Genomic DNA, 23365 nt, shown 5'->3' on the forward strand with positions numbered 1-23365 from the left:
AATTCCTAATTAATTAACAAATCAACTAAGAAAAACTGTAAAACTGGCATGCGAGCCAGGGACTGCCTTGCTTCTGATGAATGATGTATGCCTGGGCTGCCTTGCGCGGAAATCCACCGGGATGCCCCAATTAGTCTCTGTTTAGCAGTTATTCTTGAAATGCGTGCCAAGTCCCGAAAAATTGCTGATTCTTCATTTTGCTGCAACAGAGAGCAGGAAAGGGGCATAGCAATGTATTTTCACAGATATATGCATGCCTCGATCCTCGTGCCACCAATCACGCATATCGAGGCATGATGGCCGAGGAGTCGAAATGCACAATTCAATATAGGATGAATGCACATGAAAAACACAACAAGACCTGACTCCATCATGGAAGATCCGGAGTGTCGGTGACTAGGGAATTGAGATACATTCCGTCACTCGGAGTACGGAATGCACCTCGTTTCCCGTGCCCGGGCTAACTCCTATTCCGAACACGATGCAATATGCATGATATGCATGAAATGCAAGTAAGAAACAGCCTAGTATGCACAATGTTATGAAATGAGATGCCACGAAATGCGTGCACGCAGGCACGCAAACCGAGAAAATGACATACACAATGCAAATGATATGAAATGCGACATGGGCTTACACTAGCATGAGAGAGCCTCAGCCACACTCACATAAGAGGCCAGTAGATGAAAATGAAGTGCCTCGAAATGCGTGCACACGGGCACGCAAACCGAGGCAATGGCATACGCAATGCAATGGCATGGAAAATGATATATAGAATGCAACATGGACTTATACTAACATGAGAGAGCCTCAGCCACACTCATATAAGAAGCCGATGGATGAAAATGAAGTGCCTCGAAATGCGTGCACACGGGCACGCAAACCGAGGCAATGGCATACGCAATGCAATGGCATGGAAACGGTATGCAAACATGCTAATGGATTTTCAGCAATGAAATGTGGGGGAAAACAGCCCCGAAATGAGGCGAAAACACACCCGATGCATGGAATCTCTCCCGAAATGCAAAATTAGGCCCATAGAATGAACTACAGCTATACAAAGCATGCATAATTGGTACATGGAATGAAAAGACAGAAGCAAGACAGCCCCAAAATAAGCATTTTCACAGTACAAATCATGGCCAAACAGCAAGCAAAAATAGGGCAACAATGGCATGCAAAAATGGCCATAAACATGAGATTATGAAGCAACTCATAGCTGCTAACTCCAAATAGGTTAGGGCCCTTGAACAACATTGAAGAGGGGCCAAAAATAAGCCACTTTACAGAACTGTAAAAACCCCAAAAACAAACACAGGTATGGCTGCACTCCCATGCAAGAAAAAGGGCCAAAAGGTGGCCAAAGAGGCAAGTGGTATATGCAAAGCCCAAACTGAAAAATTCCCTTCTACAACATTGAAGAGAGACCAAAAATATGCATATTTACAAAACTGTAAAAACTCCAAAACAGTATACAAACATGCTAGAAATGCAATGCAAAATGAGGCTCAAAAGTGGCTATAACACAAAGTATGCAAAATATTCATCAAATGACCAAAGACCCTTAATGAAACATGTTAATAAGGTCCAAATAAGACTACTTCTAGGCCTGTAAAAAGACCAAAAACAGAAGCATGATAGGCTGCCAAAGCATGCAAGAAAACGGCATTCAAGGAGGATATTGAAGCAAGTGCAATATGGAGGGCTCAAACAGGGTTGAGCCCTGAATGAAACAAGAAAATGAGCTCAAAAAAATGACCTTTTCAGTTTTGGTCGGAGCTCAAATCAATAAGCAGGTATGGCTTACAAAAGCTGCAAGAAATGGACCAAAAAAGGGGAAATGCTACTCACCCTTGAAGACCAATGCTTTTGTTGCTTCTTGGACCAACTTTGATGAATTTAAGCTGCTGGAATTCCTCCCCTTGCTTCTGGAATGGAGGGGTGGTGGTAGAGCTTGATAATGATGAAGAAATGAGGTGTAGAACTTGGATATTTTTTGAGAAAATGAGAGAGATAGAGGGAGAGTTGTATGTAAAGCTTCAAAGCAATTTTTTTTTCAACCCCTTATGCAAGTGTTGGAAGCTGGCTATAAGGAACAAAAAGAGGGTGTAAAGGTGGGGAAAAAAGGAGGCAAGCTTTCTCCCACAAAATATCCCCCGGATTGAGATATTTTCTAGGGGAAACAGCTATACAGCTGTAAAGTGTGCAGAGAGAGGAACATGGCCGGCCCATTTTCAAAGCTCCATGTGGCCGGCCGGCCACCTACCCTAGCCGGCCGGCTAGGGGTCAAAAAGGCCAAGTTGGAATAGTGGCCGGCCACCACAAAAAGGTGGCCTCCCAGCTCTCCTCTTCACAACCCTGTGGTTCGAATTTGGAAATTCTAAAACAGAAGAGAGAACAAGCCACTTCTAGGGGGGGTCAAAAGGGTCAGGTGACATTAGTGGCCGGCCACCAACTTTTAGGGTCCTCCCATGTGTGTACATCACAAATATGTGGTTTGGGGTTGAAGAAAATGGCTCCAAGGTGTTCAACATTGGCTCGGAAGCGCGAAAAACGGGCGTCGGAGGGCGAAAATGGAATATAACTGGTTGTCGAGATAATTGCTGGCCTCCCACCCTTATACGGCCTTCCCAGTGATAAAACAGAGGTACCTGCCAAAAATGAGCGAAAACCGTTGCAAAACGAATGTTCGGGGGCCAAAACGCGCAGTTCGGGGTCCCGAAAATGGGCTGTTAAGCACCGAAAGTGGCGTTCGGCCACGAAGTGGGTCTCTCAGACCCCAGTGTCCCTCAAAAGGGAGTAAATAGGAGGTATGCCAAAATTTAGAGCAAACGGAGATGGTTAAGCGGTCCCGAACCGAGGCACACGGCCAACGGTCCTGAAAAACCGGAAACCGGGCTCCGAAATGGGAAAAATGGCCTACGGCCACAAAATGTAGCCCACGGCCACTGAGAGATGGTCTACAGGACCTCTCCCTCCCCTCAGGAAAAGAAACAAAGAAAACCGAGTCTGGTTCGCAAACCGAGGAAAGGCACAGAAGACGGTTCGAAAGTCCGGAGGCAGGGCTCGCAGCCAAGACTCTGAAACTTCTGAATGAGCACATTATGCAATATCACCAAGCACTCAACTGGTGACGTCTAAGTCTTAAGGTCGGTCAAAAATGGGGTGTCTGCATCCATGTTTGGCGCTTTTTTGATTAAAATCGATTTTCCAAAACAATTTGTCGAATTTGGACTCTTTGGTGATTTATCAGTCTTACATTGCACTTTGTGAGATTAGATTCAGAACCGTGATAGGAGTCCGAACTGTAGTAACTAGAACCCAATTCGTGCCCTCGCGCGCTAAGCGAGTTCGGGCGGTCTACAACATCCCATTTCTCCTTCCAAATATCATACATATATAATGTATATCATTCATAATCATATTCAATGATTATGGTTAAGGGATTAGTTTCAATTCGCCTAATCCACATGCAATGTCTACAACAATCATGACTATCCTCCATCGATAGTCCAAAGCAGATATTTCTAAACAAATATGCAATCTCCAAAACAAATAAATCTTCAAATTTCCATAAGTGAGCAATTAAACAAATCCAACAATACCATTCATGTATACATCCTCCCAATTTCACATTTTCCATACCAATTTCATTATTTATATAAAATACTTATTCAGGACATTTTAGGGCAAAGCTTCCTATTTTTCAAATATTAACCCAAAGGTCAAAATTAACTATTTTAACACAAGATGACCTCATATCCAAATCCCATAATCATTTATATAACACCTACATAGAAACCCCTCTTTTCAAATTTGAACCTAAACCCTAGGTTTGCTCAAAACACCTCTAAATCTCACAATTTTCACACAATAACCTATAACCAAGTTAAAACTCATATTAAGGTGTAGAGAGTCCTTACCTCAAGTTTAGAAGACCAATGGAGCAACGATGAAACTTCAACGACGCCGAAACCAAACTCCAATCGGATCAAAACGGAGCTCTCAAGATGCTCTACCATTTTCCTAAAGACACTAGGGCAGAGAGATGAACGGATCTAGGAGAAAATTAGAGACAGAGTATTTTAGAGAGAGAGTATCTTACTTTAGGGTTTTTGGAAGAAAAGATCTGAAAAAGTGATGTAAAAAGTCATTTTTACGAACTGATATACACACAGTCCATTCGAACGCAAGAGTTGACGCTCGAGCGTCAGACACAATAAATTGTTTTGCTCGAGCGCAAGAAGTGACCCACTCGAGCGCAGAATACACACATCCAGTACTTTTGCAAAAAAACAGACAAACCACTTGAGCGCAAGAAAGATCGCTCGAGCACCCACCCGCTCGAGTGTGGGCAACGCCGCTCAAGCGTAGAAAACACTCTTCTTGAACTTTTGTAGACGTGCAAAGTACTGAGAGTTCGCAAATCTCGCTTGCGCGGAGGACCAAAAATCCAAGCAACATAAGGTTTGAAAACGAAACAACCAACCTGTTCTGGACACGCTCAACACGTCCAAATAATCAAATTTAAGGAGGAATAACGGGAAAACGACAATAAACAACATTCAGAAACCATAAACCTGAGTTCGGACTACCACCAGTGTTGGGTCAAAACTGGGATCGTTATAAATTTTACTTTCATGTTAAGAAAATATTTTACTATCTTTTAAACTAGAATTTCACTCATATTAAACAAACTCCAACATAGTAAAATTTTACTATCAATTCAAAGTAAATTTTACTTTGAAATATAATAAAATTTTACTCTAAATAGGAGTAAAATTTTACATTCATATTAAGAAAAGTAATGTTTACTATTTTTAAGACTAGAATTTTGCTCAAAATCTTCATGTTAACAAACTCTATTATTAATTCCTTTGTATGAAACTAATCCAACCACATGAAAAAAAATATATTAAAACGTCAAATTCAACCACAAAGCAAATCATAAACTTGGATAGACATCCAATAGTAACCCGACACTTGTCATTTTTTACATACACAATCTCAAATCCTATCTCCATGGCATATTTACATAACGCAATCCAAAAATTCTTTACATCTCCAACAAATCTTTGACCTACATAAGTAATTCCATTCACCCATCCAGAAGACAACAAAAGTCCTTTCTTCATGGCGACAAAACATAGGAACTAAATCCATTTCATCATCAGTAATGTTGGATGTACTTGCATAACAACATAAGAGCTGGAACTATTTTTCAAATCTATAATCAGTTTACAGTAAAAATGTACTGGCAATCAAAGTAAGATTCTACTGTCACTACGAATCCAAAAACAAATCACAAAAGCACAGAATACTAGAGTAAAATTTTACTGTCATTCTATCAAACAAAAATAGAGCACATAATACCAGAAAAAAAAATTTATTCTAATTTTATCAAACAAAAACAGAGAACATAATACTAGAGTAAACTTTTACTCTCAAACAAAAAACAAAGCACATAGAATCAGAGTAAAATTTTACTCCTAAACAAAAGCAGAACACATAGTACCAGAATAAAATTTTACTTTCTTTCTATAAAATAAAAATAATTAATCAACCAAAAACAAACAAACAAACAAACAAACAAACAAACAAACAAACAAATAAAAAATAACTAATTAACAAATCAACATACATGATCAAACTCGAACAATAATCAAACACGTGATCAAAGTAAAACCTCTAAAACTGGATCAACACTCTCATTCTTGGTGAAACTCTCAAAATTTGATTCAGATTTGTACATATTTGAAATATAAAGCTCTTGTTGATACAGATTTCAAGATTGCCGATGAACATGTGATTAAACCAAATTTGGTGAGATCGTCGGCAGTGAATCGTCTATTGTTGACTAACGGCAAGATTGTCGATGGCGAGATCTTCAGATTTCGAGATCGAGTTTTTGCAAGATATTCACTGATTAGATTTTCAAATATATGAGATCGTGTATATATGGATCTGATTTTCATGTGTGTGTGTGTGTGTGTGTGTGTGAAAGGGCAATATAATCAATAAAAAAAGAAAAAATTATGGTATGTCCTTCCTAAGCTACTCTCCTCTTTCTTAAAGACTTTTTGAAGTTAAATGAGTTAAACTGTCCTTTATCCTAGAAAAAAAAAAGCCCAAAAAGAGGAGTTATTAAAGTATTTATTTTTGATTGGGCCAAGCTTGATCAACCCTCACCGGCCCAATCAACAGGCCTTAGTGGGCTATTGACTAATTAAAAATTATGGATAAGTTTGGCCCAGTTTATTTGATGCAGTTTATTAACTTGCTTATAAAATAAAGAGCAAATTACTCACACCTCCCTTGAGATTGAATTAAATTACAAATTTTTCTTGATATTTCAGAAATTACATCACACCTCCCAAGATTTATATTTGTATAATAATTTAACCCTTACCATTAACTAAACGTTAAGATTAATCAGCAGACATCACCAAAATATAAATTGATGGACGATATTGCCCCTACTGAAATCCCTTTGATAAATCAACAAAATTTACAAAAGAATTACGTTAGATGGAAAAAAAAATTAAGTTTTTGGAATCAAGTTTGATTTGTTGTTTAGAAAAAAAAAATTATAATTTTTTTAAAAAAATAAAAACTTATTTAATAAAAATAAATATGAAAAAATATATTTAATTTGTAAAAATTATTTCTAACCACTCAAAAGATAAAATTATATAAAAATAATTATTATTTTTTATTTTTTATTTCTTAACCAAATTAATTTTTAATATTTTTAATTTTTTTTTCTAAAAATCAAACTAAACGTATTCTAAGAATCTTTTGACAAACTATTTCTTGTGTTTTTAGCTTATGTAATTATTTGTTAATTTTGTGATATTTTCACCATCTGACACTATAACATATAAGAGTTTTAGAAACCAATTTTTTTTATCTTTAAAAGTGAAAATTTTGTTACAAAATACAATTAGGGACTAATTTCTCTCGTCGGGAGGATAGTCACTAAAAGGTCGCCCTTAAAAGTAAAAAATAAGGCTTTTAGCAATAAAATTTCGAAAATGTTAATAATAAATAGACTTTTAGGGAAAAATATAATTTGGTCTCAAAATGATTTATTTTTTTAGACAAACAAATTGATACCAAAAAATATTCAATTTTCGTTGCTAAAAATATAATAATGACACTTTTCGCAACAAAAATATTTGGTCCCCTAAAAATAATTTTGTCCCTAAATTTTGGTTTCTAAAACTTTAATTTTTTTTAGTGTGAAGTGTTTTTCTATTTTAATTTTACATTTCATAAGTTACTTAAAAATGATAATTTAACTAAACCTCATGGGGAATCTGTAATTTAGCTAAACCTCAGGGAAAATCTATAATTTAGCTAAACCTCAAGGAGGTGTAGATAATTTGCCCTTATTTGTCAAGAGGACATTTTAGTCAATTTATGATATCCGTTAAAGACGTTAATTTCAATAGGAATTGATGTAATTTTTAAAATTTTAGAGAAAAATCTGTAATTTCGTTAAACTTGAATAGAGGTGTAGGTAATTTGCCCTAAAATAAAATGTTAAGACTTCTTTGAAGTTAAAAGTTACAATCTCTTTTTTTCCCCCTTTTTTTAATTTTTTTTTTTTTAACAACACTCAATATACACACATCATTAAAAGTCAATTTATATAAATTGAATTTAAATTTAAATGCTGAGCATTATTGCCAAAAAAATATTAAGATGGATCAACACAGTATAAATTTAACAGAAAAACACACATCATCAAATACCTTAACTAACTTAATGCAGTACACAACACATTCCCACTCATTCATGTATAAAACATGGATCACATTCATACCCTCTTCTTTAATTACATAAAAAAACAAAGAACAAAACAACCAAACTAATTCCACATATTATGATATTTAAAACACCACTATGATTTTCCCTGTAGCATGACCATCCATCATCTTAGCCCAAGCCTCTTCAGCCTTACTCAGAGGATACTTTGAGTCTATCACAGTCTTAAGCTTCCTCTCCTTCACCAATGTACGGGGAGAAAATATTTGACACCACCCGTACTCCTCGCGTCCAAGCTGCACTTTCCTCCGATCGTCCTGCAAACACAACGAAGGTGAGCTATCCGGCGGTGTGTTGCCAAAAAACCCCTTTGACGGTCAAGTTAGCACACACTCAAAGAGAGAAAGAAAGAGAAGAAAAGACCATATGTTAGTGTTTTCCTCACCAGAAGATGTTCCATCCTCAGCATGGGGAGTGCAGTCACGTTTATATACTTTTTGTGCTCACTTCTGCATCCATTCGCCCATTGACGCGTGGACCTACTCCCCTATCACGCTCTCCCACGTGTTAGCGCAAATTCAGCTAAATACCACCTAATTAAACCGCCAAACGGCGTTGGCGCGAACAGGCTACCCAATGGCATTAACCCAGCCTTCTACGACCGTGTTACTTTACGAGACAAATAGTGCTCCTCGCCGAGCTCCTTTATGACCGAGCTCAGTAGCCCTCCGTTATGACCGAGCTCCTGCTCAGTTAGGCCGGTCTGTGGCGGACCTTACTCGCCAAGCTAAACGAGCGAACAATAGAGACCGGACTGACAGAGAATTATCTTGGCCAAATGGGGCCTGAACTTTAACCGAGCAAACTCCAACTGGATTGGCCCAAGTCAGCTCGGCCCAAACACACTTGGACCCAATTTCGCCCGGCCATTACCACAGCCCAAGGCCAGATTATGAAATCTCCCTCTCAATTGCCCCTTAATTCCGTCCGCGCTAGCGTGACTGGGATTACATGCATCGACCGGGGTTGATCCTCTGCCCGGCCTTACTCAGCAAGCCATTAATCGTGCTAATTTCCATGCTCGGTCGGCACCTCGACTTGCCAACCTGTCTCTTCAGTACTGGCGCCGCCGTCATTACAGACACGCGTCACTCATTCATTGGCCTCGAACAGCCAACCTCATGCCTCTTCACGTTCGAATTTTGGCGCTTCTTTTTCTCTTCTATATACGTCGCTTGCCGCTTCACATTTCTTCCTTACTGTTCATCTTCCCTCCCAGACAACCCAACGACCCAGAGCTATAGTGCAACCCCCTCTAACCAACACTATTCTCGCCCACATCATAGCATCTATCTGGTGGATTTGGCTTCGCTGTTGTCGCTCAGGTGTGTTTCCGCGCTTAAAGATTCGATTTTCGCCTCCAATCCGGTAAGTTCTTCGAATCTCTTCTGCTCCTCCTCTGTTACTCGTGTTCTTACTGTACAACTGGGCCTGTGATTCTCATAGTTGAGTCCAGGGCATGGTAACAGTAGGCTTTAGGACTTTGAATATAGTTAACTTAGGATGTAGCCCCCAAAAACCACATCTACCCCTTCTCCCTCAACTGTTCATCATCTTCTGTGATGAACACGCGAGGATCTAGGGCAGACCGGGCTCCAGGTCTTCCTTTGATCCCGAAAAATACAAAAACTGAGCAAGTTGCAAGTTTGTGAGACTTGGGTAGAAACCGAGCTAAAAAAACGTGAGGCCGCTCGACCGGGCTAATATCTAGTCTGCTTGAGCGACTGAGCTACCGAGTAATGTCGCATATCCAATGTCCGGGCTAAAGTCGAGCTCGTTTGCACGACCGCGCTATCACTTATACTTGCCTTTTATTGCAGAGTCCTAGGAGACCAGACACCAACACCGAGGCTCTCAAAGGCCGAGCAGCCATTGAACGATATTCTGCAAAACCAACATAGCCGTGCTGAAATTAGTCGGCTTCACATGGGGCATTACCGCTTCATTGTTGACACGCCGAGCACACTAGCCGTGTTCTGAGAGGAATATGGCGTACTCGCAGACGTCTATCTTAAGCTCGATGGAGAGGACACCACCCCATGGGGTAGATTGGACCAACGCCCGTTCACTGTGCTGTCTATAGTCAAAGAAGGCTTACGTTTTCCAATTCAGCCGCTAATGCGTAAGTTCCTTAGGCGTACCGGGTTAACGCCAACACAAGTTTCGACAAATATATTCAGAATAATAAACGGCGTAGCCAAGCTGAACAACCGGCTTGGCCCGAACTTAGCACTGGCCGAGATTTTGCGCCAATACACCCTCAGGCACACGGCCGATGGGTTTAGCTATTATTTAAAAATTAGACCGGGCAAGGAAAAACTGGTAACCGGTACCCTGGATAAGGATATGCATGATGACGACTTCTTTTGGGTATCTGGGAATTATGAGACAGCAGATGTGCCTGGCTGGTACATCAGCAAGAACTTCAGTTTGACATGTAAGTCGTGTTCACTGACCTGTCAAATTACTTTCCTTTACTATTTCGTGCTAACCGCTCTTTTCCTTGCAGCTATCGAAGCCTTACAAGCAAATTACTTCAACCCAAACGAGGTTGCTATCAAAGCCATACTACGGTATCGCCACCAAGATTGTCACGGTCTTCTCGGCTACGTCCCCTTCTACTGCTACTCAGCATCGCGCAGGAGTAAGGTCATAAACTTTCTCCGAGCTCCATCTTCTCCTCCTGATCCAAGTCTGCCTGACGTGCCCCTAATACGACTGATCGAAGAAGAAGAAATGGCAAAAAAGAGCAGGATCAAGAACCTGATTACCGCTACCTCAACCGAGATTCCACCTCCAGCCCCATCAGTCGGCCAGAGTTCGGGGACCATGATCGCCCTGGCTTCCACGACCGCCCCCTCCGAGTCGCGTTGAACTGACAAGAGAGCACAGTCAGCTGACCCCTCCACGGAGCTTGTTGTCGAACTGAGCACTGAACAAATGACGCGTGAGGCCGAGCCAGCTGCAGTCTGGAGGCCGGAGTTGAAACATCGGGGCAAGGAGATCCAGGTTACCGCTTCCGTTAAGAGTGACAAGGAGCATCTCCTTGCCTTCGACTTATCGAAGGCGTTGCTTCTGCCGAGCAACATGCCCGGGAGCGAACACGTACCAGACACCCGGCTAATCAAATTTGCGGTCAAATCCATGACCAGGGTATGCTTCTAAACCCTACCATGTCTTATTATTACTTCGGTTTATCTTCTTATTTCGCTTTTGCCGAGCTAAGTTTGTCTTCTGATTTCGGCTTAAATTTTTCTTGTTACAGGCCCTCCAGAAGCAGCACATGGTCATGGATCGAATAGTGAACCTACGCCACAAAGTCACCGAGCTGAACAACACCGGTAAAAACGTGGCCGCTAAGCTTGGCCGGGCAAAGGCTTCATTTGAAATGACGAATGCTGACAACGCAAGACTCCTTGGCCAGCTCGGCAAGGCAGAGCAAGAGAGGGACAAGCTAGAAGCCCAACTTGCAGCCAAAAAAGAGGCGAGGAAGGCCGCCGTGGACGAGGCCAACAATCTTGGTTTCCAGAAGGCCGAGGACAACTATACCAAGCAAGTCGAAACCACCAAGGACATTTACTTCAAGTCTGGTTGGAAGGTTGCTTGCGAAAAAATCGACCAAGGATCTGAGACCGAGGTGTTTGCTTCTTCGCCCCCAGCCTTTTTGTCGGTCTACCTGATTCCTTACGCCAACGAAGTCTTCAACGCTTTGTAAAAGGAGGTAGAAAAAGAAGCTAAGGACGAGGGTAGCAAGTAGGAGCTCGGAAAGGAAAAAGCTGTTGTTGTTGACCTAGAGGTCACGACGGAAGGAGCTGGGGATGAGTTTGCCGACCTCTCCCCATTAGAGTAGTTTAGACTTGTCTTCTTTTTTTTTTTGAATTCCGTTTGAATTTTTGTAACCGGGCTACAAGCCCCACTACATGTACCAAATTTTCTATTCAATGAAAAGTTCTCATTTTGCCTATACTCTTGCAATGTTTGCCGTAATATTTCATTTAACAGTGCTATTCTTGCCCTGCGTAAACTGATTGAACCGAGTAAATTATCCCAGCTGTGAAAAATGAAAATTATCTAGAGTCGAGCAAATCACTAACTCTTCTAGCCGGGGTAAAACATCTTGGCTATACTATCTCCATCAGCCGTGATAAAACACCACGGCTAGCTTACTTAAATCATCAACTATTCCAGCCGGGTAAATCATCTCGGCAAAACCTTCAGAGTTGAGCAAATCATTAACTTTTCTAGCAAGGGTAAACCATCTCGGCTAAAATCTCAGAGTTGAGCAAATCATCAATTCTTCTAGCGGGGGTAAATCATCTCGGCTAAAAAATCAAAGATGAGCAAATCATCAACTCTTCTAGCCGGGGTAAATCATCTCGGCTAAAACCTCAGAGTTGAGCAAATCATCAACTCTTTTAGCAGGGGTAAATCATCTCGGCTTTAGAGGCAGTTTCCCCTCATTCACTACATTACTTTGAGCACAACAAATAATTCATTTCTATTACATTAGCAAATGGAGTATTACATTCATAAATGAAGGGGAAACTTGTCCCTTCACAAAAAATTACAGACAAAAGACAAAGACTAAAAATAATACAGCTTGAGGTTGGCCGCATTTCATGGCCGGCGTATGCCTTTTCCATCCAAGTCCTCTAGGTGGTATGCCCCCTTGCCCGCCAGACCGATTATCCTGTACGGCCTTTTCCAATTTATCCCGAGTTTGCCTTCACCTGGCACCAGGGTGTTGCCCATCACCTTCTTTAAAACCCAGTCCCCGACTTTAAACGGTCTGGGGTGCACTGTTTTGTTGTATTTTCTGGACAATTCTTGTTGATATGTGGCCACATGGGTTAACGCCTTTTCTCGGCGCTCGTCAGCTAGGTCCAATTCCAAGGCAATGGCTTCAGAGTTTAGCTCGGGCTCAAAATTTTCGCTACGGATGGTGGGCATGCCGATCTCTAATGGAATGACCGCCTCTATGCCATATGCCAGGGCAAAAGAGGTCTCCCCGGTCGGGCGTCTCGGGGTCGTCCGATATGCCCAAAGGACATTAGGGAGTTCCTTGGCCCATTTGCCTTTGGCCTTCTCAAGTCTCTTCTTCAACCCATCTAGAATGGTCTTGTTTGATGCTTCAGCTTGGCCGTTGGACTGAGGGTAGGCCGGGGTGGAATTGTAGAATTTTATTTTCAAGTCCTCACAAAATCCTCTGAACATCCGCCTTTCAAACTGGGTGCCATTATCACATATCAAAGCCTTGGGGACGCCAAACCGCGTTATCACGTTCTTCCAAACAAACCGCTTGACATCCTTCTCTTTGATGGTGACTAAGGGCTCGGCTTCAACTCATTTGGTGAAGTAATCAGTTGCCGCAATAAAGAACTTCTGGTTGCCTGGCGTGGTTGGAAGTGGCCCCACTATGTCCAGCTCTCACGTTGCGAAAGGCCAAGGACTTGTGAGAGGGAGAAGTTCTCTGGCCGGCTAGTGAATTTGGTGGGCGAATTTTTGGCATTTTTTGCATTTTCTAACATATTTCTGCGCGTCTGCTTACATGCACAACCACCAGTATCCTTGTGAAATAGCGCAGTAGGCCAAGGATCCCGATGTGACTTCCGCACATGCCTTCGTGGATCTCGTAAAGGAAAGCTTCAACGCGGTTTGGATGAACACACTTGAGATACGGACTGGTGAATGACTTCTTATATAAAGCACCAGATGGAGAGAACCAAAACCGCTATGACTTCACCCGGACTTTATGTGCTTCATTTTTTTCGGCCGGGAGGGTTCGTTCTTTCAGGAAAAGTATGATAGGGTCCATCCAAGAGGGGCCAAGCTCAGTGCATAGTACTTCCATCTGCTCGGAGTCCTCAATACTAGGCCTTGGAAGAAACTTGATCAGGAGAGGATTGGGAGTTGGACTGTCGAACATGGAAGCTAGACCGGCTAACTCATCCGCTCGGCCGTTTGCTTTACGACCAATTTGTTGGACCCTTATTGCTTAGAATTCCTTAATGTGTTTTCTCACTAGAGCCTGGTATTTGACCATTCTGTCATCTTTGGCTTCGTACACTCCAGATACTTGGTTTACAACGGGTTGGGAGTCGCTGCAAACCATAAACTCGGATGTGTACAATTGGAGCGCACTTTTAAGTCCGACAAGCAGTGCTTCGTACTCAGCCTCGTTGTTTGATGCCAAAAATCCGAGTATGACAGAGTGTTCGATCGTTATACCGTCTAGCGAGATCAAAACTATGCCCAGCCTGGCGCCGTACCGATTCAAGACGCCATCTACAAAGAGTTTCCACATGTCACCAATGAAAAGTTTCCAACATTCTAAGGGATCTTGAGAGGCTTGAAGGTTGATGGGATCATGGTCGCTCGGCTGCTCAGCTATGTCCGCTACAAGCTCGCCGTTGATGATTTCAACAAACACGTCTTCATTCCCCCTCGGCGACTCGGCGCCGGACCCAACAGGTTGATCTGTTATTCCCAAGTCCATCGTCGTGTTGCTGGGCTGAAGTGCACTTCCGCTAAAGGTTTTGTGGACGGGCACGCAAGTTCCGCGTCGCCAACATCACTCTGTTGTGCAATTTTTCATTGGGCTTACATTCGCCACCCCGGCTGTCGCGGTAAGATCCACCAAGCATATCGGGTGAATTCCAGGCAAGAATTCAGCAACAAAGTCGGCTAAGGCTTGGGCTTTGATAGCGGTACAGGGTTGAAACTTAACGTCGAATTACCCTAGTTCGACTGCCCACTTCAAAATTCGACTAGAGAAATCCGCCCGCTCAAATAAGGCTTTCAGAGAGAATTCGATCAACGCCACAATTGTGTGAGCATAAAAGTAGTACGATAATTTCCTAGAGGCCATCATTAGCGCCAAAGCAAGTTTTTTCAGCGGCAAGTACCTCGACTTTGCCGGTAGCAAGGTTTTGCTCACGTAAAAGATAGGGAGATGTTGGATGCCTTCTGACCGGACAAGCGCTACACTAATTGCATGTTGAGAAACTGCCAGATAAAGGTAGAGTTCTTCGCCGAGCTTGGGTGTCACCAAGAGTGGGGCGGAAGACAAATACGTCTTGAGCTCGGCCAAAGCCCTGTCACATTCTTTATCCCATGAAAACTTGGACTTCAAGGATCGAAAGAAAGGGCGACAACGATCTGATTACCGACTTATGAATCGATTAAGTGCAGCTGCCATACCGACAAGATGTTACACGTCCTTTGCCGAGTTGGGCTGCTTTAATTCTTGTATGGCTTTGATTTGTGAGGGGTCCACTTCAATGCCTCGGTTTGTGACTAGGAAACCCAGGGATTTCCCTGATCTCACGCCGAAGGCACACTTTGACGCATTCAAGCGAATCTTGTGTTGTTTAAGAATGGTGAACATCTCGGCTAGGTCGGATAAGCGGTCGGTCTGCTGCTTGCTTTTGACCACCATGTCGTCGATGTAAGCCTCCATCGTGCGGCCTAGCAGAAGGGCAAACATTTTGGTCACCATCTTCTGGAAAGTTGCCCCAGCATTTTTCAAACCAAAAGGCATGACTCTATAGTAGAACAATCCCCTTGGGGTCGTAAAAGAGGTTATCTCACGGTCGGGTGCATGCATGACAATCTGGTGATAATCGCAATAGGCATCTGAGAAACTAAGTCAGTTATGTCCGACTGTAAGATCCACTAGCTGGTCTATTCTGGGCAGAGGAAACCTATCTTTGGGGCAAGCTCGGTTGACCGTCTTGTAATCAACGTAAACTCGTCACTTCCCATTCTTCTTGGGTACTACGGCCGTGATCGAAACCCACCGAGGGTAGTGCACTTCCTGGATTGCCCTTACTTCTAGCAAGTTTTTGACTTCCTCAGCGATGACCTTGGCGTGATGAAGGGTTAATCTCCTCGTTCTTTGAATGACAGGACGCGCATACGGGAAGGCATTAAGTTGGTGGCAAATAAAGCTTGGATCAATGCCAGGCATGTCGTATGGCGTCCATGCAAAGACTTCGATATTCGCCACCAAGAACTCTACCATCTCAGTCCTTTCTTGGGCGATGAGACTAGATCCCAGCAAAAAGAACTTGTCAGGCTTTTCTGCGTCGATCCGCACCTCCACCAACTCTTCAACAGCCTTTTCCTCAACCGTAGTGCCTACGTCATTCAGGACACTCTGGTCTTCTGGACCTTCGATCATTTGCACGAAGCCTTTGGCTGCTCGGCTCCCATTCACTACCACAAAACATAGCTTCGCCATGACTTGATCACCCCAAATCTCCTCAACTTCCCCCGTAGCCGAGGGGAACCTCATGACCTAGTGGTAGGTTGACGCTACCGCCTGCATGGCATGAAGCCGTCCCCTTCCATGGATCAAATTGTATGTGGATGACACCTTTAATACCCAGAACTCTACCTGCTTGACCATGGATCCGACTTTGACCGGTAGGATTATCTTTCCTAATGGCCACTCTAGTTGTGAGTTAAAACTAACCAATGGTGAAGTTGTCGGAGCCAAGTCTGTATCTTAGAGTTTGAGCTGCTTGAAAGCATCGTAGTACATGATCTCGACCGAGTTGCCTTGGTCGATAAAGATGCGCTTAACATCGAAGTCCCTAACGTGAAGGGTGACCACCAGGGCATCATTATACGGCGTTTGAATGCGCTCAAGATCCCTACTTGAGAAGATAATCACATTTTTCTCCTCGGTTTTGCATCTTTTGATCGTGGGCTGGACCGACAAAACTTCCCTCATGTGTTTAGCCTTTTTGATCATCCCTTGGAGCTTGCATACCCGCACCGACTCTACTATACCGTGGATCACATTGACCACTCCTTGGGGTGGATCCTCTAGGTCATCCGAACCACTTGGCTCAGTCGGTGTGCGGTGCGCGGCCCTGACGCCCCTATCGATGTAACGGTCCAAGTGACCGGTTGCCACTAACTCCTCCAAGTGTTGTTTCAAGGGCAAACAGTCCTCCGTCCGGTGCCCCCTCTCCCGATGAAATGTGCAGCGGTACCGAGGATTGAAGCCTTTTTGTGCATTACCTAACTTAACGGGAAATCGGACGTAAACCTCATCGCGGATTTCACTAAGGCCTCGTTTGGGAACAGACTAATTTAGTAACTTTTTGCTATTTGGCTAAAAAGGTAGGTAAAAAAAACTTGTATGTTTGGGATGACTTTTTGGCTAATTACGAAAAGATGTGCAAAAAGTAGAGAGAAAAGAGAATCTTTGACTTTTTGGTATGAGTTGTTGGCTTTTTGGCTAATTTAGTAACTTTTTGGCTAATTGGCTAAAAAAGTAAGTCCCCAAACGGGGCCTAAGTATGCGGTAGATTGGAATTTTAAAAACCATGGCGATGCCCGTCTCAGCGTTCGACTTTCTGTTCGCATCTGATGCGTCATTGCGAGGATAATCTGCTCGGTCATTACACCAACCTTTACCCCGGTTTCTACAATCCGAACCACAGTTGGATTCCCTTGCGCGGTCATTTGGACGGTTTGTCTCTTGTCCAACCGCATGTACCTTTCCAACCACCCTTTTGTCCATTGCCACCGGATTTGTCTTCACAGTGGACGCCACCGCATCATCCTCTACTCAGATGTGCTCGTTGATGCGTTGTATCAGCTGCTCCATGGAAGTCGGTTGGTTTATCGTGAGCGAGTCCCTTAGTCTATGTCCGACCGGGAGACCGCGCTTATATTGGGTGATTGCCAGGTTGGTCGGGCAATCTAGGATCTTGTTGAAGGTTTCCCAATGCCTGGCGTTGTACGCTTTAAGGAAGTCACTCGACTCCATTTTGATGCTCAGGAGATGGTCCACTTCCTTTGGCATTTTGGTGTTGGTTTTGAATCGAGTCACGAATGCTTCCGCCAACTGCTGCCACCTTTCGATGCTTTCCTCCGGAAGCCTTTCAAACCATTTCAAGCCCAACTCGCCCAAACTCGATGGGAAAATAAGGCACATGAGAGCATCATTACGCTTGTGTCCAACCATGACCTGCCGGAAATGGCTTACATGCATGTACGGATCGATTTTCCCATCATAAAGCGTAAACTTGGGCTGGTGAAAGCCCACTGGGAGCGGTATGGTCTCTATCTCAAGGGAGAAGGGGGCGGCGCTCAGCCTCGCCAAATCTTTATCCAAAGGGACAGGTATGGCTGGACGAGGTGGCGGCATTATGACTTCCTCACTGGCGTGACCTTCGTACGATAATCGCTAGAGCGCCGGCACCCTTTGGACCTCCCGTTGGCGAGCTCGTTCCTTCAAGACATCCCTCAAGTCCTCCGAACGAGTGGAGTAGGAATATCTCGATATCGTCGGCGGACGTGAAGGATGGTAGCTACTATCTTGCGTGCTAGACTTCTCTGCAAACGGGTCTGAGTCTTCAACCCCATATCTTCTGGTGATGGAAAGGGAGGGCATGTGCTACTGGTTCTGGCTGCCTGAGCGGCGGGATTGGGTGCGCTCACTGTGGTTTCCCACTCCAGCAACACCCTTTCCTTTGACTTGCCGTTTGAGAGCTTCCATCTCTGCCGCCATTCTCTGGATGACGGCGTCTTGGTCCCTCAACTTGTGCTCCAAGCGTTGAGCGTGCGACTCTCTTCGCCGCCGGTGTCCGTTCGAACTCCGCGAGTGACCAAAGCTCTGGTGCGCTTATCTCGTGCATCTCTAGGAAGTCCTCCTGGGGAAGTCTCCAGGTCTGCCATGTTCAGAACGGCAGGAAGTCCATCTCTCCATCAGACTGATTCTGGGGTAATACCATCGATGGCAGACAATGGTACTTCATCGTTGTTTGCCATGAAGGGTGATCCGATGAGCTTGGAGGGCAAGGTTGTGTCTGCTCAAACTTCCCACAGATGACGCCAATTGTACGGGGAGGAAATATTTGACACCACCTCTACTTCTCGCGTCCAAGCTGCGCCTTCCTCCGATCATCCTGCGAACATAACGAAGGTGAGCTACCCGGCTGTGTGTTGTCGGAAAACCCCTCCAACAATCAAGTTAGCACACACTCAGAGAGAGAAAGAGAGAGAAGAGAAGACCATATGTTAGTGTTTTTCTCACCAGAAGATGTTCCATCCTTAGCATGGGGAGCACAATCACATTTATATACTTTTTGCGCTCACTTCTACATCCATTCGCCCATTGATGCGTGGACCTGCTCCCCGATCACGCTCTCCAACGGGTCAGCGCAAATTCAGCTAAACACCACCTAATCAAACTGCCAAACAGCGTTGGCGCGAACGGGCAGCCCGACGGCGCAAACCCAGCCTCCTACGACCGTGTTACTTTACGAGACAAATAGTGCTCCTCACCAAGCTTCTTTATGATCGAGCACAGTAGCCCTCCGTTATGACCGAGCTCTTACTCGGTTAGGCCGGTCTGCAGTGGACCTTACTCGCCGAGCTAAACGAGCGAACAATAGAGACCAGACTGACAGAGAATTATCTTGGCCAAATGGGGCCTAAACTTTAACTGAGCAAACTCCAACTGGATTTGCCCAAGCCAGCTCGGCCCAAACGCACTTGGACCCAATTTAGCTCGGCCATGACCACGGTCCAAGGCCAAAAATCTCCCTCTTAACCAACTTCACAACATACTCAAAGTTCTCAATTTTGGGTACTAAAAACAGTGACACAAGCTGCTTCTTAGAGAATGTGATTCTCTGCATTGCCAATGTCATCATGGCACTCGGACCGGGTGTCAAATGGATTACCTTCCCGTTTGCGGTCAAACAAGGCTCAAAAGTCGACCAAGGAAAGCCCTTGGCACAGTGGACGACAGCGTCATATTTCTTTCCCGATGGGCTCTTCAGAGCTTCCCCCTCCGGTGTTTTGTAGTCTATTACCTCATCGGCACCTAAGCTCTTCACGAAATTGAGGTTGTGCGCCTCACAAGTGGCCATCACGCGTGTGTTTCCGAGCTTTGCAAGTTGAACTGCGTAGTGACCAACGCCACCAGAGGCAGCCGTGATCAGAATATTTTTTTTAGGGCCAGTTCCGTCGAGTTTAATGCTTGCCTGTTGGGTAAGGGACACGTGAGCAGTGTGAGCAGCGATAGGTAAGCCAGCGGCTTCTGCTGCTGATACCTCAGGTGGCCTTGGAACTGTCATTGTCTCGCTAGCCACCGCCAACTCAGATAGTCCACCCCCACCCTGTGATTCAGTTCCATGAACAATCAGATACAAAAATCGGGGGGAATTAACCCCTGAAAATCCTAAGGGATATTTTCATGTCAAATTTTTTAGTTTTCTCTCTTTAGTATATTCAGGAGACCAAGATTAACAGGAGGAAGACAATGTCAAAATAATGGGGAAAACAATTTAAAAATAAGATCAATTACGTGGAAAGATCGCTTTAACGCCGTCAATTTCAAAATTGTAAATTTAGAAAATCGTAAAAATTACTCCTTCTGGAGTGGTGACAGTGACAGAAGAATAATGCTTGGGACCCCCTTTTGGGGGTCACTCCCTCACCCCCCTTTGTCACGTGGCGAGTAGTGATTGGAGGAGCAGGAAAAAAAAGAAAAAGAAAAAGAAAATGTAACCAATGAGAGAGAGGGGGGTCAAAGGGGGTGGGAGGAAAATGGGAGATGAATCATTGTTGGTGACAGAATTTCGTGGTTATATACAGTTTTGATGTTGAGAGGGACCTAAAGATTTTGACTTATGAGACAACCATGTCCGGTTGGTTTGAATTTTTTAAATTATTTTTTTTTTTGAAAATTGAATTTTTTTTGATTTTTTGTTTTTTGTGTTTTTTTATTTTTGGTGAATATTTTTAAAATTTTAAGTATTGTTTTTTTATATTTTTTAGATACACCTTATTTAGATGTATCTAAAAAGTAAAAAATTTATGAAAAAATATTTTAAAAAAATAATAAATACATAAAAATATACTGAATTCTCATTTTTTTTTATTTTTTTACTTTTGTATTTTTGATATTTAGTGAATTTTTAAAAGATTTTTTTTACAAAAATTATACTTTTTATGTGTGTTTATGTTAGGTGTATCTAAAAATTTTAAAAATTACTCAAAATATTAAAAAAATTCAATAAAAACAAAAATAAAATAAAAAACAAGAAAGTAGAATTTTCTAAAAAGTATTTTTAGAAAACTAAAAACAAGCATAATGATTTAATGATGTTATCTCCTCGCGAAACAAGTTGTGATCCTGCAATGTATTTTAATTACGAGTTTGACTAACGCTGCTTTGGCTTTGCCCAACTGTGAAGAAATACATAGTAAATACTACAACATGGTGTAAATGACACTTACAGATAGTAAATACTACAACTTGGCGTAAATTAAAGACTAAGAAAGGCTACAACTTTGTCACCAGCTTTAAATTTTGTGACCCCAGTTCCAACCTCCACTACTTCTCCTGCTATATCAATTGCTGCACCAGCCATAAGACAGGAAAAAAAATTCAGCCTAGAAAGGAACCTTAATTCTTCTAAGGTTTACATTATAAATACCCTAGGCTATAACTAATACATTAGCATGAGACTTGAGGTATTAGGTTACATAAATGCAAGAAAACTCCTTCAAATGTGAGATACAGTGGTCAAGTAAATACCGTTAAATTAAGAGAAAATGAAGTTTTCAAATCCACATAGAATTAGAAGAGTCATGAATCATTCACAAATGACATGGGTATTAAACAAAAGAGAAACCTTTAAGATTATTTGTGAACTACTGAATTTGTAACAGTTCTATAAACTTTTGTTATTTCATTCCAATGACAAACTCCATTGCTCTTCCTCATTCATTTCTTTCTAGAAATTTCTCCCAATTCTGGTGATGCCATGACAAACTTGCCATTAGATTGACCGACCATATTAGCTAAGAATTAATGCCACAATGAGGGTCTATTTGTGGGGAAAAAAGCATCCTAATAACATGGAGGAACAAACTCTTTGATCTGCAAGAGTGAAGGACAAAAATCCTCAGATACAACGAACTAAATAGATATCCAATTTTAAAATTGAGGCAAGACATAGTTCAGTTAGGAAAACAAAAGGTAGATACAGAAACATACAAGGTCATAAAAGAAAAGGAACTCTAACAAATAATTAAGGTGTAGATTTAGACTAGACATCAATGAAATTACCAGGTATGAAAGGAAATTTGCGAGGAAAAAAAGGACGCTTGGTGCCTTTTTGAATTGTCAAATTAACTGGATTTAAGCTTGTTGCTTCCAGTTTTAGCAAAATCTCACCCTTTTCGGAACAGGAATAGGAATTTCGACATGCTGCAAGATTCATCAAACGCAATTTAATACCAATTGGAATGGTGGTAAATTCATTAATTACAGTTAACTTCAAAAAGCATTTATACGATTAAACAAATTAATATGGATAAAGTTATGCTCGGACCCCAATATTCTACTACATCTCTCACATGGGTGTGGGACACACATGTGGATTTGTATGAATCCCACACATATGAGAGATTTGATAAAATATTTGATAGAATATTTGGGATCCATAGTATTTCTCAATGGATAATGCAACCAGATTTTGATGTTAAACTCTCAAGCTATAAAACATGCTCTGTGCCACTGTATTTATAGGTCTTTGTATGATTTCATAACATCAAACTAGAAGTAAAGGCTTAAAGTTAAAACGAACAGATTTAGATCAAGCAGTAAATACAAACTCACTGTAATGGTTGGACAAAAAGGCCCAATGAAATCGCGTAGTAAAAACAGTCAGAATAAAAATTCAATACTGACTTTTGGGTTGCGAATTTTTATAATTTTGAGGATGCGATCTACTAAAATTTTGAAAATACAAAGTATTTTATTTTGAAATTATTTTATTAATTATTAGAATAATATACATAAGGGGTGTTTGGGAAGGATTTTTTTTTATTTTTTTTGTTTTTTTTACTAAAAGACAAATTGGTTACAAAATAAATAAATAAAAAAAAAACAAATTCAAAGAAAATATCACATCAAATCCCATAATCATTTCACTTTTTCTCTCACAAATATCACATCCAACCATAAAAAAACCCAACTATCTTCATAATTTAAAAAATTTTGACACAAATAAAAGAAATTCGTCCCCTTTGATTGTAGAACACAAATAAAAGATGTCCGCACAAATAGTAGTTACATGAAAAATACAAAATAAAAAAACGCAGTTAGAAAGCCGAGAAGAGTCAAAACGAAAAAGAAAGTAAAGGAAAAGAAAAGAAAGAAAAAAAAACATATGAAGTTACCTTCAAACTAGCAACTCCTCCATAACAGTTGTACTGAACGGCATTCATGAGCTTCCTTGCCATTTTCATTCACAAATTGCAAACTCTGAAGATTTCAGAGAGAGAGAGATGCAAAAAGAACAAAACGAAGAAGAATGAAGCAGCGGCAATGTGACTACAGAGCAAAAGCAGTGGCGGAGGGTGATATTTTTGTAGAGGGAAATTTTGTTGGCAACTATAAGAAATCTCCCTACACATTATTTATTTTTGTTGGGATATAAATTTTTAAGCAAAATGGAAATGTTTGGACATAAACTGATGAATAAAAATAAATTATTCA

General features: G+C 42.0%; 1 pseudogene; it reads right to left on the reverse strand.

Moving 5' to 3' along the window:
* Positions 1-7895: 7895 nt before the first annotated feature.
* On the reverse strand, positions 7896-23115 carry LOC114263201 (chloroplast envelope quinone oxidoreductase homolog; annotated as a pseudogene).
* Positions 23116-23365: the final 250 nt, after the last annotated feature.

Source organism: Camellia sinensis, chromosome 14 (genome assembly GCF_055761805.1).
Source record: "Camellia sinensis isolate YWXY chromosome 14, ASM5576180v1, whole genome shotgun sequence".
NCBI lineage: Eukaryota > Viridiplantae > Streptophyta > Magnoliopsida > Ericales > Theaceae > Camellia > Camellia sinensis.